General features: G+C 41.5%; 2 pseudogenes; both read right to left on the bottom strand.

Moving 5' to 3' along the window:
- Positions 1 to 2,201: 2,201 nt before the first annotated feature.
- On the bottom strand, positions 2,202 to 2,813 carry LOC102850858 (annotated as a pseudogene).
- Positions 2,814 to 5,235: 2,422 nt separating this feature from the next.
- On the bottom strand, positions 5,236 to 5,967 carry LOC102850447 (annotated as a pseudogene).
- Positions 5,968 to 14,414: the final 8,447 nt, after the last annotated feature.

The following is a 14,414-nucleotide window of genomic DNA, read 5'->3' as shown; positions in this document are numbered from 1 at the left end:
AAAAGAATTGGCTGACACTAAAATATTTCAGAAAGTACCAAATAATCATGAGCCAATAGTAATGAAAGATAAAGTTCAAACTGCATTGAAGGTATTGGCAAAAAATGAAGTCCTAGGAATCAATGAATCATCAACTGACATGTTTCATTTATGAATGCAGCCTTGGACAAATTCACCAGTCTGTGCCAGGAAATTCAGAGGACAGCTGCCTGGCCAACTGACTCAAAGAGAACCATACTTGTTCCCATTCCCAAGAAAGGTAATCCAGTGGGATTGTAAAATAGTACCACCATTCTGGAAGGCCGTTTGGCATTTCCTCAAAAAGCTGAACATAGAAATTACAGATGCCCCAGCTATTTCACGGCTAGGAATTTTGTTGTTGTTTTAGCGACCTCGGTGTACAACAGCTCTGAAGGCTGGACGAGCTGCTTTCATTGATTCCTGCACACCTACCCCCACTGCCCCAGATACTGTATCAATCCATCTCATCCGGGGTCTTCCTCTCCTGCACTGTTCCTCCACCTGTCCGAGCCTAGTGTCCTTTTTCAAGGACTGGCCCCACCTGACCATGTGTCCAAAGTATGTGAGATGGAGCTTCAAAATCTTAGCCTCCAAGGAGAAATTTGGTTTCAGCATCTCCAATACAGACCTATTTGTTTACTTAGTGGTTCATAGTTATGTTCAAAACTCGTCTCCAGCACCACAACTTGAAGGCATCAATTTCTTTGTCAAACTTAATCACTGTCCAGGTCTCTGATGCAAATCAAGTAATTGCAAAGACCATGGCCTGGATTCAGCGCACCTTAGTCTCTAGACTGATTTCCCAGTACTCTGGAGAGGTCCCTAACAGCAGATTTTTCCAGTGTAATTCATCTTTTGATTTCCTGATACACAATGGAGATTTGTACATTATTGTTTATAGCAGTATTATTCACAATCTCAAGAACATGGAAAAAGCCCAAATGTACATCAACAAATGGCAATGATACAGAAAAATACTACATAACATGGGAGAGACTGGAGAGCATTATGCTGAGTAAACTAACTAAATCTCATAAGGACAAATACTGCATATGACTATTGTTGTAAAAATAGAAGGAATACTAATAGTAAGATATGTATGTAAGTCCAAGTGGAGAAGGGGAGGGAGCTAGAGGACTGGAGGTGCATAGGGGGGAAATCACAGTGTTGCAGAGTTAGGTGGGCAGAGGGAAGGAATTATGAAAAATCTAGTTGGCACTGGAAAAGATGGGGTAATGGTGGGCATAGATCAATGGTGATTAATTTTACAAAACACAATGTATGGAAATGATTGTATAAAAAAACACTATGAATGAAGGAATATCTCTAACACAATGTATATGAATTTTGTATGCAAACAAACATGAAATAAAATTTTAAAAATAAAGATGATCCAACAGAATATAGACATGATTGAACAATATCATCATTATCACATATAAGCAAAATACTGCTGAAACTCATTCAAAAGCAGTGAGAACAGTACATAAAAAACTACTGAACCCATCAACAATTAATGGATAGAAAAACTATGGTATATTCATACAATGGAATACTACACAGCACTGAAAAGCAATAAACTTGTAAAATATTACACAACATGGGGGACCCTAGAGAACATCGTACTGAGTGAAATAGTTCCATCACAAAAGGAAAAACACTGCATAGCACCACTGTGATAAAGCAGGTCTGACATGGGGGGTTGGGACGAGAATAGGATAAGAGTAGATACATAATGACCATTACATTAGAACAGATGAAAGAAAGAACTGTCTAAAATGAATATACAATTAGGCATTATTTGTATGAAAAAAAGCCCAAAATAAGAGATACATCATTGCAAAGAGGACTAGGGGGGATGAGGGAAAGGTAGATAACTGTGCAACAATGAATGAATATTTTTTTTTTTGTTCACAAGTTTAATAGAAACTATAAAAGATTAATACTCTCAGGTCCCACTACTACTGGTACATAATACACAACAGCTGGCCTATCCAACAGTATAGCTGAGGCCATAAGAACGTTGTCCATCCCAACCTCTGCTGGAAAAGACCTATCCTATCACACACCACATCTTGGCCAAGTCTAGGACCTTGTGTTTTAAGCACGAAGAATGTACAAAAGATGTTTTTGTTCTCAATGCTGCCCACTGCAGCCTGGCACTTTGGGTCGGCCAGTGCTCACTTCTGCTTAGAGAAATACTCTTGACTCTTCTGGACGTCAGGTTTGATGGTATCACTTCCAGGCTTCCATCCAGCTGGGCACACTTCCCCATGTTTGTCCATGAACTGGAAGGCCTGAACAAGTCTTAGAGTCTCATCCACAGAGCGACCAACAGGGAGATCATTCACAGTGATCTGTCTAAGGATCCCTTTATCATCAATGATGAAAAGGCCCCTGAATGAGATGCCTTCACCTGCCTTTAAGACTCCATAGTCCTGGGCAATGGTGCGCTTGGGGTCTGATACTAAAGGAATGTTCATGGGTCCTAGCCCTCCTTGTTTCTTGGGCGTGTTGATCCAAACCAGGTGACGGAAGTGAGAATCCACAGAAGCACCAATCACTTGGCAGTTGAGCTTCTTAAATTCTTCTGCCCTATCACTGAATGCAATTATTTCCGTAGGGCATACAAAGGTGAAGTCAAGAGGGTAAAAAAAGAACACAATATATTTTCCTTTGTAGTCAGACAGACTGATATCTTTGAACTGACCATCTGGCATAACAGCTGTAGCTTTGAAGTTAGGGGCAGGGTACCCAATTTTGGCAGCTCCTGAAGACATCTTGTTATCAGCAATAGTACAGGAAAAATCAAGGGCGCAGAATCAGGAAGAGAACGCCATATTTTTTTTTTAAATGTGAACTGGGAGAGGGGGAAGGGTGGGCAAGAGGGAAAAATGTGCAACAATGAGTGAATGAAAATCTAACTTCTCTGTAAATGTTCATTAAAATCACAAAATTTATTTTTAAAAAAACCACACAAATTAACTACTGGAACTTTGGGCTGGATTTACAAAAGGCCGTGGGACCAAGGATATCATTATTGATGTAATGACGGATCCTGGCTGAAAGCAAAGAATATTAGAAGAATGTCTGTTTGTGCTTTATTGACTTGCAAAAGCATTTGACTGTGTGGATCATAACAAATTATTGCTAACAATAAGAAGAATGGAAATCACAGAACATTTAATTGTGCTTATGAGAAAGAAGCCTATACGTAGACCAAGAGATTGTTGTACAAACAGAGTAAGGGAATACTGCATGGTTTAAAAATTAAGAAAGGGGCATGTCATGATTGTCTCCTTTCTTCATACCTATTAAATCCGTATGCTGAAAAAATATTTGAAAAGCTGGACTTTGTGAAGAAGAATATGGCATCAGGATCAAGGAAAGATTCATGAGTAATCTATGTTGTGCAGATGACACAACATTGTTGAGAGTGAGAAGAACTTGAAGCAATTGCTGCAGAAATCAAAGTATAAAACCTTCAATACAGATTGCATCTCAACATTAAAGAAAAAAAATTTTGACCACTGGACAAACAGGCAACAATATGATAGATTAGGAAAAAAATTGAAGCCCCAAACCATAAAGTTCATCAGAGATGAACTTGTATCAAGCTTAGATGGCCTTGTTGTTGTTATGTGCCGTCGCGTCATCTGCAACGCCTATGTGCTGTAACAGCCTATGTGCAACAGCCCTAAACCCTGCTCTATCCTGTGCCAATCGCACTGTCTCTGACACACTTAACTCCGATTAACCCAGTCCCTGAATCAGTCTACCTCAAGAGGGTCTTCCTCTCCTGTGTTGTCCCTTCACCCTCCCAAGCATGACATCCTTCTCTAAGGATTGGTCCCTCCTTGCAACATGTCCAAAGTACATCAGATGAAGCTTCAGAATCTTGCCTCCAAGGAACAGCCTGGTTTAACCCTCTCCAGGAAGAACCTGTTGGTATTCTTAGCAGTCCATGGTACATTCAATACTCTTCTCCAACACACAGCTCAAAGGCATCAATTCCCTTTTTATCATCCGTAGTCACTGTCTAGTTCTCTGATGCATAACAAGAATTGCAAAGACCAAAGCCTATATCAGGTGCACCTTAGTCTCCAGAGTGACACCATTGCTCCTCAGTACTTTGGAGAGGTCACTAACAGCAGACTTACCCATCACAATATGACTTTTAATGTCCTGGCTGCTGGTGCCAAGCAAACTAAAGCTGTTAACAATCTCAATTTCTTCACCATCCATCTTGATGCTGCCAATTGGCCCAGTGGTGATAATCTTTGTCTTCTTGATGTTGAGCCTCAATCCATATTAAAGGCAGCAGTCTTTGACCTTCTGCAGCAAGTGCTTCAGGTCCTCCTCAGTCTCAGCAAGCAGGGTTGTGTCATCTGCATAACGCATATTGTTGATGCATCTTCCTCTAATCCTGATGCCACATTTCTCCTCATACAGCCCAGCCTCTCGGATAATCTGTTCTACATACAAGTTGAAAAGGTATGGAGATAGGACACATCCCTGGCATACACCCTTCCCAATTTTGAACCATGCAGTATTTCCTTGCTCTGTTCTGATGACTACCTCTTGGTCCAAGTATAGGGTTGGGTTTTTTTGTTTTTTGGGGTTTTTTTTTGGGGGGGGGGAGGTTTAACGTTTTCTCATAAGCTTTACTACAAATACTTTAGATCTTCCAAAAGAACTCTGAATTGAATACAAATTTCATTTCTTCACAATATACATTGTAATGAAATCCAAATATGAGTAGGAAATTCAACATAAAGATGGAATATAAAAGAAGGAAAGTAACACCTTTAACACAGCAGCTTCTCAAGCAACCAAAGCCTGTCAAATGGAACCCAGCAAGAGAATGTTTCCATACTGCTGAGCTAAACATTTATTACTCTACCTACAAAGCATGCACAAACATCTGTGAAACAGGCTTTCTTAAAAGAAAACAGACGCAAAGGTAAAAAACCATATATATATATATATATATATATATATATATATATATATATCTGTAATATAAACTTTCACAAGATACAGACCAGACCCAGGTTTACATACTGTTATCTTGCTTCATTTTAATAGAGAACAAGATTTGTTGTAATTAAGCAATGGGCAGCCTAACAAAATCACTAACACAACATTTCAATTTGAAAGCAGTCACTGTTTTATTAACTGACCAGATTACAAAAAAGAATCATGGTTGATACCTTAGTTCATTCTTCTGATAAGTCTGTTGATCTTGTCTTCGTGGTTGCCAGCATCTCCACCTTCTACAAAATGAGTGGTCTTCTTCTTCATTCCACCTTGTGGAGAAGATAATTTGAATGGCCGCAAGAAGTTGTTTGTTTCTTTAAAGCGTTTACCAACAGTATAGATCTCATGAATCAGATCCTCCATGCAGATGATACCATATTTACTAAGAGATTGTGCAATCAAAGTGTTGTCTGTCAGAGCAATTCGCTTCTTACCAATTTTGCCATAACCACGCTTATAGAGACGTTCATTGAGAGACTTCAGGTTTGGATATCCCCATGCAATATATGGTTCCACAATCCTCAACATGTTAATTGAAGCTTTGTTGAGTTTAACAAAGGTGCCATTGAAGATCTGGCGAAGGCGAAGGAGCTGTAACACCTTACGAACCTTTGGGCTCACACCGTTGATACCTCTGATCCTGATGACAAATGCTAGCTTGGGTTCTGCGGGTACATAGAAGTTACCAGCTTCCCTTGCCATCCGAATCTCAGTTCTGTACATCTGCCTGTATTCTTTGTGATAGTGCTTAGTTTTTCATAGATAATCTTCCTTCTTGCCTTTTGAAGCATTTTTTGGCAAACTTCTAAGGTGCTTGACCCTTAATTCTGCGAAATTCCTTCGCTTTTTCTTAAGGGTTTCTGGCACTGCAGGAACCTTCTTTTTCTTCTCCATGGCAGCATCCATGGTTCCAGGCGGAAAATAAAAAAGGCCAAGTATAGGGTTTGCATTAGCACGATCAAGTATTCTGAGATTCCCATTCTTCTCAGAGTCAGCCCCAGTTTGTTATGATCCACACAGTCAAACACCTTTGCATAATCAAAGAAACAGATAGACATTCCTCTGGTACTCTCTGCTTTAAGCCAAGATCCATCTAACATTAGCTACAATATCCCTAGTACCACGGTCTCTTCTAAACCCAGTCTGCACTTCTGGCAGTACTCTGTTTATGTGCTGTCCCAGTCATTTTTGGATAATCTTCAGTGGAATCTTGCTTGCATGTGAAATAAATGATACTGTTCTGTAGTTTCCATACTCTGTGGGGAGAACAACCACTTGGCCAACTGACTGGAAGAGATCTATATTTGTTCACATTCCAAAGAAGGGTGACACAACAGAGTGTGGAAACTACAGAATAATATCATAGGTTGACATACAATCTCTGATATTTAGGGGCTTCCTTCATAGCTACTCTAAAAATTTATTAATTCCTGAACTATATTGTAACTTCTGCTAGGGACCTCTCCAAAGTACTGAAGAGCAATGGTTTCACTCTGGAGACTAAGGTGTACGCAATACAGACCATGGTCTTTGCAATCACTTGCTATGCATCAAAGAGTTGGACAATGACTAGGGAAGACAGTAGGAGAATTGATGACTTTGAGCTGTGGTGTTGGAGAAGAGTATTGAATACGCCATGGACTGCTAAAAAAATGAACAGGTTCATCCTAGAAAGGGTGAATGCCAGGGGCGTGTCCAATCTCTGTACCTTTTCAATCTTTCTGCAGAACAGATTATCTGGGAGGCTGGGCTGTAAAAGGAGAAATGTGATATCAGGATTGGAGGAAGACTCATTAACAATCTGTGTTATGCAGATGGCAAAACTCCGCTTGCTGAAACTGAAGAGAACCTGAAGCACTTGCTGCAGAAGGTCAAGGAGTGCAGGCTTCAGTATGTTTTGAGGCTCAACATCAAGAAAACAACGATTCTCACCACTGGGCAGATGAATAGCATCATGATGGATGGTCCCAAGATTGAGATTGGTCACAGCTTTAATTTGCTTGGCTCCACAATCAACACTCTTGGCACCAGCAGCCAGGAAATTAAAAGACGTATTGTGATGGGAAAGTCTGTGGTTAGTCCTCTCTAAAGTACTGAAGAGCAATCGTGTCAGTCTTGAGATAAAGTACACCTCATATAGGTCATGGTCTTTGCAATCACTTGCTATGCTTCAGAGAGTTGGATGATAGAAGGAGAATTGATGCCTTTGAGCTGTGGTGTTGGAGAAAAGTATTGAATATACCATGGATTGCTAAGAGAATGAACAGGTTTGTCCTGGAGAGGGTGAAGCCAGGCTGCTGCTCCTTGGAGGCAAGGATTCTGAAGCTTCATCTGACATTTTGGACATGTTGCAAGGAGTGACCAATTTTTGGAGAGGGATGCCATGCTTGGGAGAGTGGAGGGACAGCGCAGCGATGAGATAATTCAGGGACTGGAGTAATGGGGGTAGGGTATGTCAGAGACAATGAGAGATTGACACAGGATAGAGCAGGGTTTAGGGCTGTTGTACATAGGGTCGTTATGAATCTCAGGCGACTCGACAGCACATAACAACAATACTGTACCTTGGCGCTAGTGTTCAATGGAACACACTGTTGAACCTTTCAAATCTGAAACTTCTTGTGAAGTCAAGGTTGTAAGTCTGTTAAAATTTGTCTTCCTCTTGGTTAACCCAGGCTCACAGCAATTACTATATAAAACCTATCATTGCTGTCCCAAGTTGAATCTCTCTTTAGAATACTGGCTACCTGAGAGAAGTCCTAACCACTATTGATGGCAACAGTGACCCCAGGACAATGTATCTAATATCCTTTGCAGTGTAATTTAAGGGGCCAGCCAAGGCTGGCCATCCTGACAAGTTTATCATGCTGTATACACATTTAAAACTGATCCCAGACCAAGTATTGTACCCATTATCCCTAGAAATTAGTTTTAGCATATTCAGTTCCTGAAAAATGTCAGAGCAGATAAGAGGAATACCTTAAGAAAGAAGAAATAAAAGTCCCTCCTAAATTCCTCACCAAATTGATGACATTCTTCAGAGTCTTAATGGACAAAATCCAATCTCCAGTTTGCTGATGATTTGAGGTGACTGTCAAGGTCAAGGTCAGGCTTTTGCCATGGCCATGAACTCCAATCCTGAATAGGACTCCCCTTTTCCTTTATTGCTTTCCAGACACACTGCAGATAGCACTTGAAGAGATCAGTACACAAGTTCACAGAGCCATCCCCTTTGAGGAATTTCTTGGCAAACCAGCAATTAAAGCACTGGTCATATTCTCTCTTCATGTCTGTGCATGCCTCCCTGATGCTATTCATGGCAGCAGCAGTGGCAGCTACCGGACTGTAGAGTTTCTCTTTAGGGTGGTGAAAATATTCTACAGGTGACAGTAATGACAGCTGCATGGCTCTGGAAGTCTATTCCTCCTGGCCAGTGAGGCCAGGCACCACAAGGTTGTTGCACAGAAAAACCCACTTACCTTCCTGAGTATCAGCAGAGCTTCACACAAAGCAAGCAGTGTCTAAATGTTAAACCAGTATAGACTTCAGCAGAAGCAGGGTCGGAAGTCAGGGCAGATGTCCCCCACCCTCCCACACATTTCTATTCATTTTAATACCAAGTCTTTGGACATGGGTTTGGAATTAGGACAGGGTTAGGACAGTCCTGGGAGCTCTTGGATTCAGGGCACAAAAAGAGCTGAGAGTATCAGTTAAGGTAAGGGGGGAGGTGAAAATGGGGCTAGAATTCTGGAAATTGAAGAGAGCTGAATTTAGGAAATGTGGTGTTAAGGGCTTCCCTGTGATATTTAGTTCCCTTCTAGTAACCTTCTTTTCCATGTGGATGGATGGGGGGGGGTGGTGGCCAGTATGTTGAATAGGGTTTATTAGCCTATCCACACAGGCCTGGCTAGTCTCACCAATCCATAAGGAAATTGGCTAGTCTTGCCACAAAATTCAGTAGACTTAATGGCTGATTCAAGAATCTCATCACTGGCAAAGAAGAAGCAGGCTTGTGTGTATGCCTTTCAGGGCATGAGATTCTTGCTCTGAGCTAGACTTACAGCAGCAGCTGAAGCAGAGGACCAGAGACCTGACAGAACATGGAGCTGACCTTGGGACAGAAGTCAGGAGAGCCTTTTGCCCAAGTCTGTAGAAGGACTGGGGTGGTAGAGAGCCCTAACTGGCAGAATGAGACCTTCATAACACAGGCTGTGAGACATAAGGCTGAGGTGCTGGCAAGCGCAATTTGGAAGCTGTCCTGATTATATTCCACTGTCGTTGTTGTTGTTATGTGCCATCAAGTCACTTGCGACTCATAGTGACCCTATGTACAAGAGCCCTAAATGTTGCTCTGTCCTGTGCCAACCTCGACACCTCCAACACACTCATTCCCAGAATCGCTCCATCTCACCGAGGGTCTTCCTCTTCTGCTCCATCCCTCCATTCTCCCAAACATGGTGTCCCTCCCCAAGGACCAGTCTCTCCTTGCAACATACCCAAAGTATGTCAGATGAAGCTTCAGAATCCTTGACTGCAAGGAGCATTCCGACTTCACCCTTTCCAGGACAAACCTGTTTGTTCTCCTAGCAGTCCATGGTATATAGAACACTCGTCTCCAGCACTACAGCTCAAAGGCATTGATTTTCTATCATCCTTAGTCACTGTCCAACTCTCCAATGTAATTACAAAGACTATAGCCTGGATCAAGAGCACCTTAGTCTCCAACCTGAAGTCTTTGCTCTTCAGTACTCTTGAGAGGTCCCTCACAGCTGACTTTTCCAATGCTTTTACCAAGAGTGTTGACTGTGGAGCCAAGTAAACTAAAACTGTTAACTACCTCAATCTCTTCACCATCCATACTGTTGCTGCCAATTGGCCCAGTGGTGAGAATCTTTGTTTTTGTGTGTGTGTTTTTTTAAGAATCATTTATGGAAATGCCATTACAACCAACAGTTGTTTATAACTACAGCTGTTTTCTTAATGCTTCTATTTTTTCTTTCTTATTTTCTTTTTTTGTCTTTTTAAATTTTTTTTTTAAAAATTTGTTATTAATTTCAATGAAAATTTACAGAGACGTTGGGTTTCCATTTATTCATTGTTGCACTGTTCTCCCCTCTCAACCCTCCCCCCTAGTACACTACCCTGTTGGAAAAGTAAAAGAAAAAATTTTCCATTGTTTTTCAAACCCTCCCCCAGGTCCACTCCACTATGCAGCCTTCACTCTGGACTCCTGTCATGACAAAATACCTAATCACATATCCCTTTTAAACAGTTTTCTCCCTTATCTGTTTCAATGCAATATACATTGTTCTCAGTCTCCCCGAAACCCCGATGTCAGTCCAGTTTTACAACAGTGGCACCATGCAGTACTTGTCCTTTTGTGGCTGAGATACTTCACTCAGCATAATTTCCTCCAGGGTCAAACATTTTGAATAATATTGCATGAGTTTCTAGTTTTTCAATGCAGTGTAGTAGTATTCCACATATGTGGTCTAGTCCATAGAATACACCACAGCTTCCCTATCCATTCGTTTGTTGATGGGCACTTAGGTTGTTTCTAACTCCTTGCAATTGAGAACAAAGCCGCAATAAACAGGGGTGTGCATATATCTACTTGGATGCCAGTTATGGTCTCTCTGGGGTATATTCCCAGTAGTGGAATTGCTGGGTCAAATGGTATCTCTATTTGCAACTTTTTGAGAAAGCGCCATACTGCCTTCCACAGTGGTTGCACCATTTTATACTCCCACCACCAGTGAATAAGGTTCCAGTTTCTCCACAACCTCGCCAGCATTTGTTGCTTGCTGTTCTGTTACATTTTGCTGTTCTGACTGGGGTGAGATGATATCTCATAGTTGTTTTAATTTGCATTTCTCTTAGAGCTAGAGATTTTGAACATTTCTTCATGTGCTTGTTAGCCATCTGAATGTCTTCTTTGGTGAAGTGTCTGTTCATATCCTGTGCCCATTTTTCTATTGGATTATTTTCCTTTATCTTGTTGTGGTGAGAATCTTTGTTTTCTTGATGTTGAGCTTCAATCCATATTGATGGCTGCAGTCCTTGACCTTCTGCAGCAAGCGCTTCAGGTCCTCCTCAGTTTCAGCAAGCAGGGTTGTGTCATCTGCATAATACAGGTTGTTAATGACTCTTCCACCAGTCCTGATGCCACATTCCTCCTCGTACAGACCAGCATCTCAGATGATCTGTTCTGCATACAGATTGAAAAGGTAAGGAGACAAAATACATCCCTGATGCACCTCCTTCTTGATTTTGAACCATGTAGTGTCTCTTTGCTCTGTTCTGACGACTGCATTAGGTTTCACATTAGCACAGTCAAATGTTCTGGGATTCCCATTCTTCTGAGAGTCAGTCATAGCTTGTTGTGATCCACACAGTAAAAAGCCTTTGCATAGTCAATGAAGCACAGATAGACATTCCTCTGGTATTCTGGTTTCTGCCAAGATCCATCTAATATTGGTTATAATTTCCCTAGTACCACAACCTCTTCTAAATCCAGCCTGCACATCTGGCAGTTCTCTGTTGACATATTACTCCAATAGTTTTTGGATAATTCTCAGCAGAATCCTGCTTGCATGTGATATTGATATTGTTCGATAATTTCCTCACTCTCTTGGGTCACCTTTCTTTGGAATGGTAACAAATATCTATCTTTTCCAGTCAGTCGGCCAGCTGGCTGTCCTCCAGATTCTTGGCACAACTTAGTAAGCACATCCAGGGCAGTGTCTGTTAAAATATGTCAATTGGTATGCCGTCAACTCCTGGAGCCTTGCTTTTGCCAATTTCTTCAGAGCAACTTAAACTTACTCCTTTATCGCCACAGGCTCTTGGTCATATGTTATTTCATGAAATTCTTCTATGTCAGCCAGTTCCTTCTGATACAGTGACTCTGTGTACTCTTTCCATCTTTTTTTAATACTTCCTGGATCATTTAACATTCTACCCCAAGGTATCCTTAAGTATTATCACCTGTGGTTTGAATTTGTTTTTCAACTCCTTCAGCTTAAGAAACTCTGAGCAAGTTCAGCCCTTTGATTTTCTAACTCCAGCTCTCTGCACATTTCTTTATAGTATCTTGCTTTGTTGTCCCAAGCTGCCTTTTGAAATTTTCTGTTTAGCTCTTTGATTTCTTGGTTTCTTCCTTTAGGTTTGGCTTCTCGGCACTCTAATGCAATGTTCAGACTACAAACCTGAATTAAAGGCTTTGATTTCCCCACTATGTTTCTGTGTGGTCTGTGAGCTATCACTTAGGATTTTGGACCCAGTAAAGCAATAAGATGGGTATCAAGATGAATAGAAAGTGGGGGACATGTCTGACCTCACGAGAATTGTTTTTGTGTTGATGTTTGAGAGGATAGTTCTCCTTTGTGGAATTGGTAAAGGTATAGCTATCCCCACAAGGCCTTTGCACTTTTTACAGGAGCGCTGCCCCATTGGAAAGCCTGGAGTCCTGGGTCCCAGAGACCATGCTTGTGGGTGTGGGCACTGTTCAAGGGCTTGGTAATACAAGAAACATCTTCCTAGCAGACCATGGAAAACAATACACTTTAGGAGAGGGGGCTGCAATCAGTTGCAAGATTCCCTCCCAGAGAAGAGACTAAGAGGTGCAGGGAAGAGAGAGCCACCTGCAACTCCCCTGGAGAGAAAATGCATCAGTTGGGGAACCTGGTCTTTTGGGTGGGGCACAGATCACTGAGGACAATAACAGACTTGAGGGGAGGAGGCAGGACAGATTCAGGTAAGATTCCCATAGGGTTTCACTGCAGACCAAAAAGAACATGAAAGACATTGGGAAATGCAAATTTTCCACCTTAAAGGCCTAGAAAGGATTTCCAATAGAATGAGTTGCCCATTATTGGACAAATTAAGCCTGTTGTTGTTGTAATGTGATGTCTGAGTCATCTGTGAAACAAAGCAACCCTAAATACAGCAGCTGTGAACCCTGCTCTGCCCTGAGCCAGTCTCACTAATTCTGACATGTTAACTCCCATTACCCCAGTTTATTGTATCAATCCATCTCATCTGGGGTCTTCCTCTCCTGCACTGTCCTTCCACCCTTCCGAGCTTGATGTCCTTCTCCAAAGACTAGTCTCTCCTGGCCTTGTACCCTAAGTATTTAAGATGGAGCTTCACAATCCTAGCCTCCAAAAACAAACTTGGTTTCGCCCACTCCAAGACAGACTTATTTGTTTTTTTTGGCAGTCCATGATACATTCAAGACTCTTCTCCAGCATCATAACTCAAAGGCATCACTTCTTCTTCTGTCATCCTTAATCACTGTCCAGCTTTCTGATGCATATCAAGTAACTGCGAAGACCATGGCCTGAATCAGGCACACCTTTGTCTCTACACTGTCATTGTTGCTTTTCAGTACTCTGGAGAGGTCCCTGACAGCAGATTTTCCCAATGCAATTTGTCTTTTGATTTCCTGACTGCTGATATTACAAGTGTTTATTGTAGAGCCGAGCAAGCTGTAATTGCTAACAATCTCAATCTCTCCTCTATCTATTATGGTGCTGCCAATTGGCCCAGTGGTGAGAATCTTTGTCTTCTTGATGTTGAGCTTCAATCCATATTGAAGATAACAGTCCTTGACCTTCTGAAGCAAGTGTTTCAGGTCTTCTTTAGTTTTAGCAAACAAGGTTGTATAACACAGGTTGTTGATGAGTCTTCCTCCAATCCTGATTCTACATTCCTTCTCATAAAGCCCTGCTTCCCGAATGATCAGTATATAGAATGAAAAGATATGGAGACAGGATGCATCCCTGATGCACTCCTTTCTTGATTTTGAAGCATGCAGTGTTTCCTTGCTCTGTTCTAAGTATTGCTTCCTGGTCCAAGTATAGGTTTCGCATAAGCACAATCAAGTGTTATGGGATTCCCACTTTCCTCCAAGTTAGCTACAATTTGTTGTGATAGATAAAGTCAAATGCCTTTGCATAGTCAATAAAACACAAATAGACATTCCTCTGGTACTCCTTGCTTTCTGCCAAGATCCATCTAGCATTGGTAATAATGTCTCTAGTGCCATGACCTCTTCTAAACCCAGTTTGTATTTCTGGCAGTTCTCTGACAATGTACTGTTCAGTTGTTTCTGGATAATACAGCAGGATTTTACTAATGTGTGTGATATTATTGATATTGTTTGATCATTTCTACACTATGTCAGGTCACCTATTTTTTGGAATGGGAATACAGATCTCTTCTAGTCAGTTGGCCAAGTAGTCGCCTGTCACCGACCACCCGACCACGGTCGTGACAAGAAACTCGAGGGGTTTCTTGGTGAAGAGCAGGTGAGGGACGAAGTCGGCGAAAATGAGAGTCTGCACACCAGG

The sequence above is a fragment of the Elephantulus edwardii genome, unplaced genomic scaffold (assembly GCF_000299155.1).
Source record: "Elephantulus edwardii isolate Elephantulus edwardi_28Jun2011 unplaced genomic scaffold, EleEdw1.0 scaffold00483, whole genome shotgun sequence".
NCBI lineage: Eukaryota > Metazoa > Chordata > Mammalia > Macroscelidea > Macroscelididae > Elephantulus > Elephantulus edwardii.
Note: the sequence above shows the minus strand (reverse complement) of the source record. Positions and strands in the feature narration are given on the sequence as shown.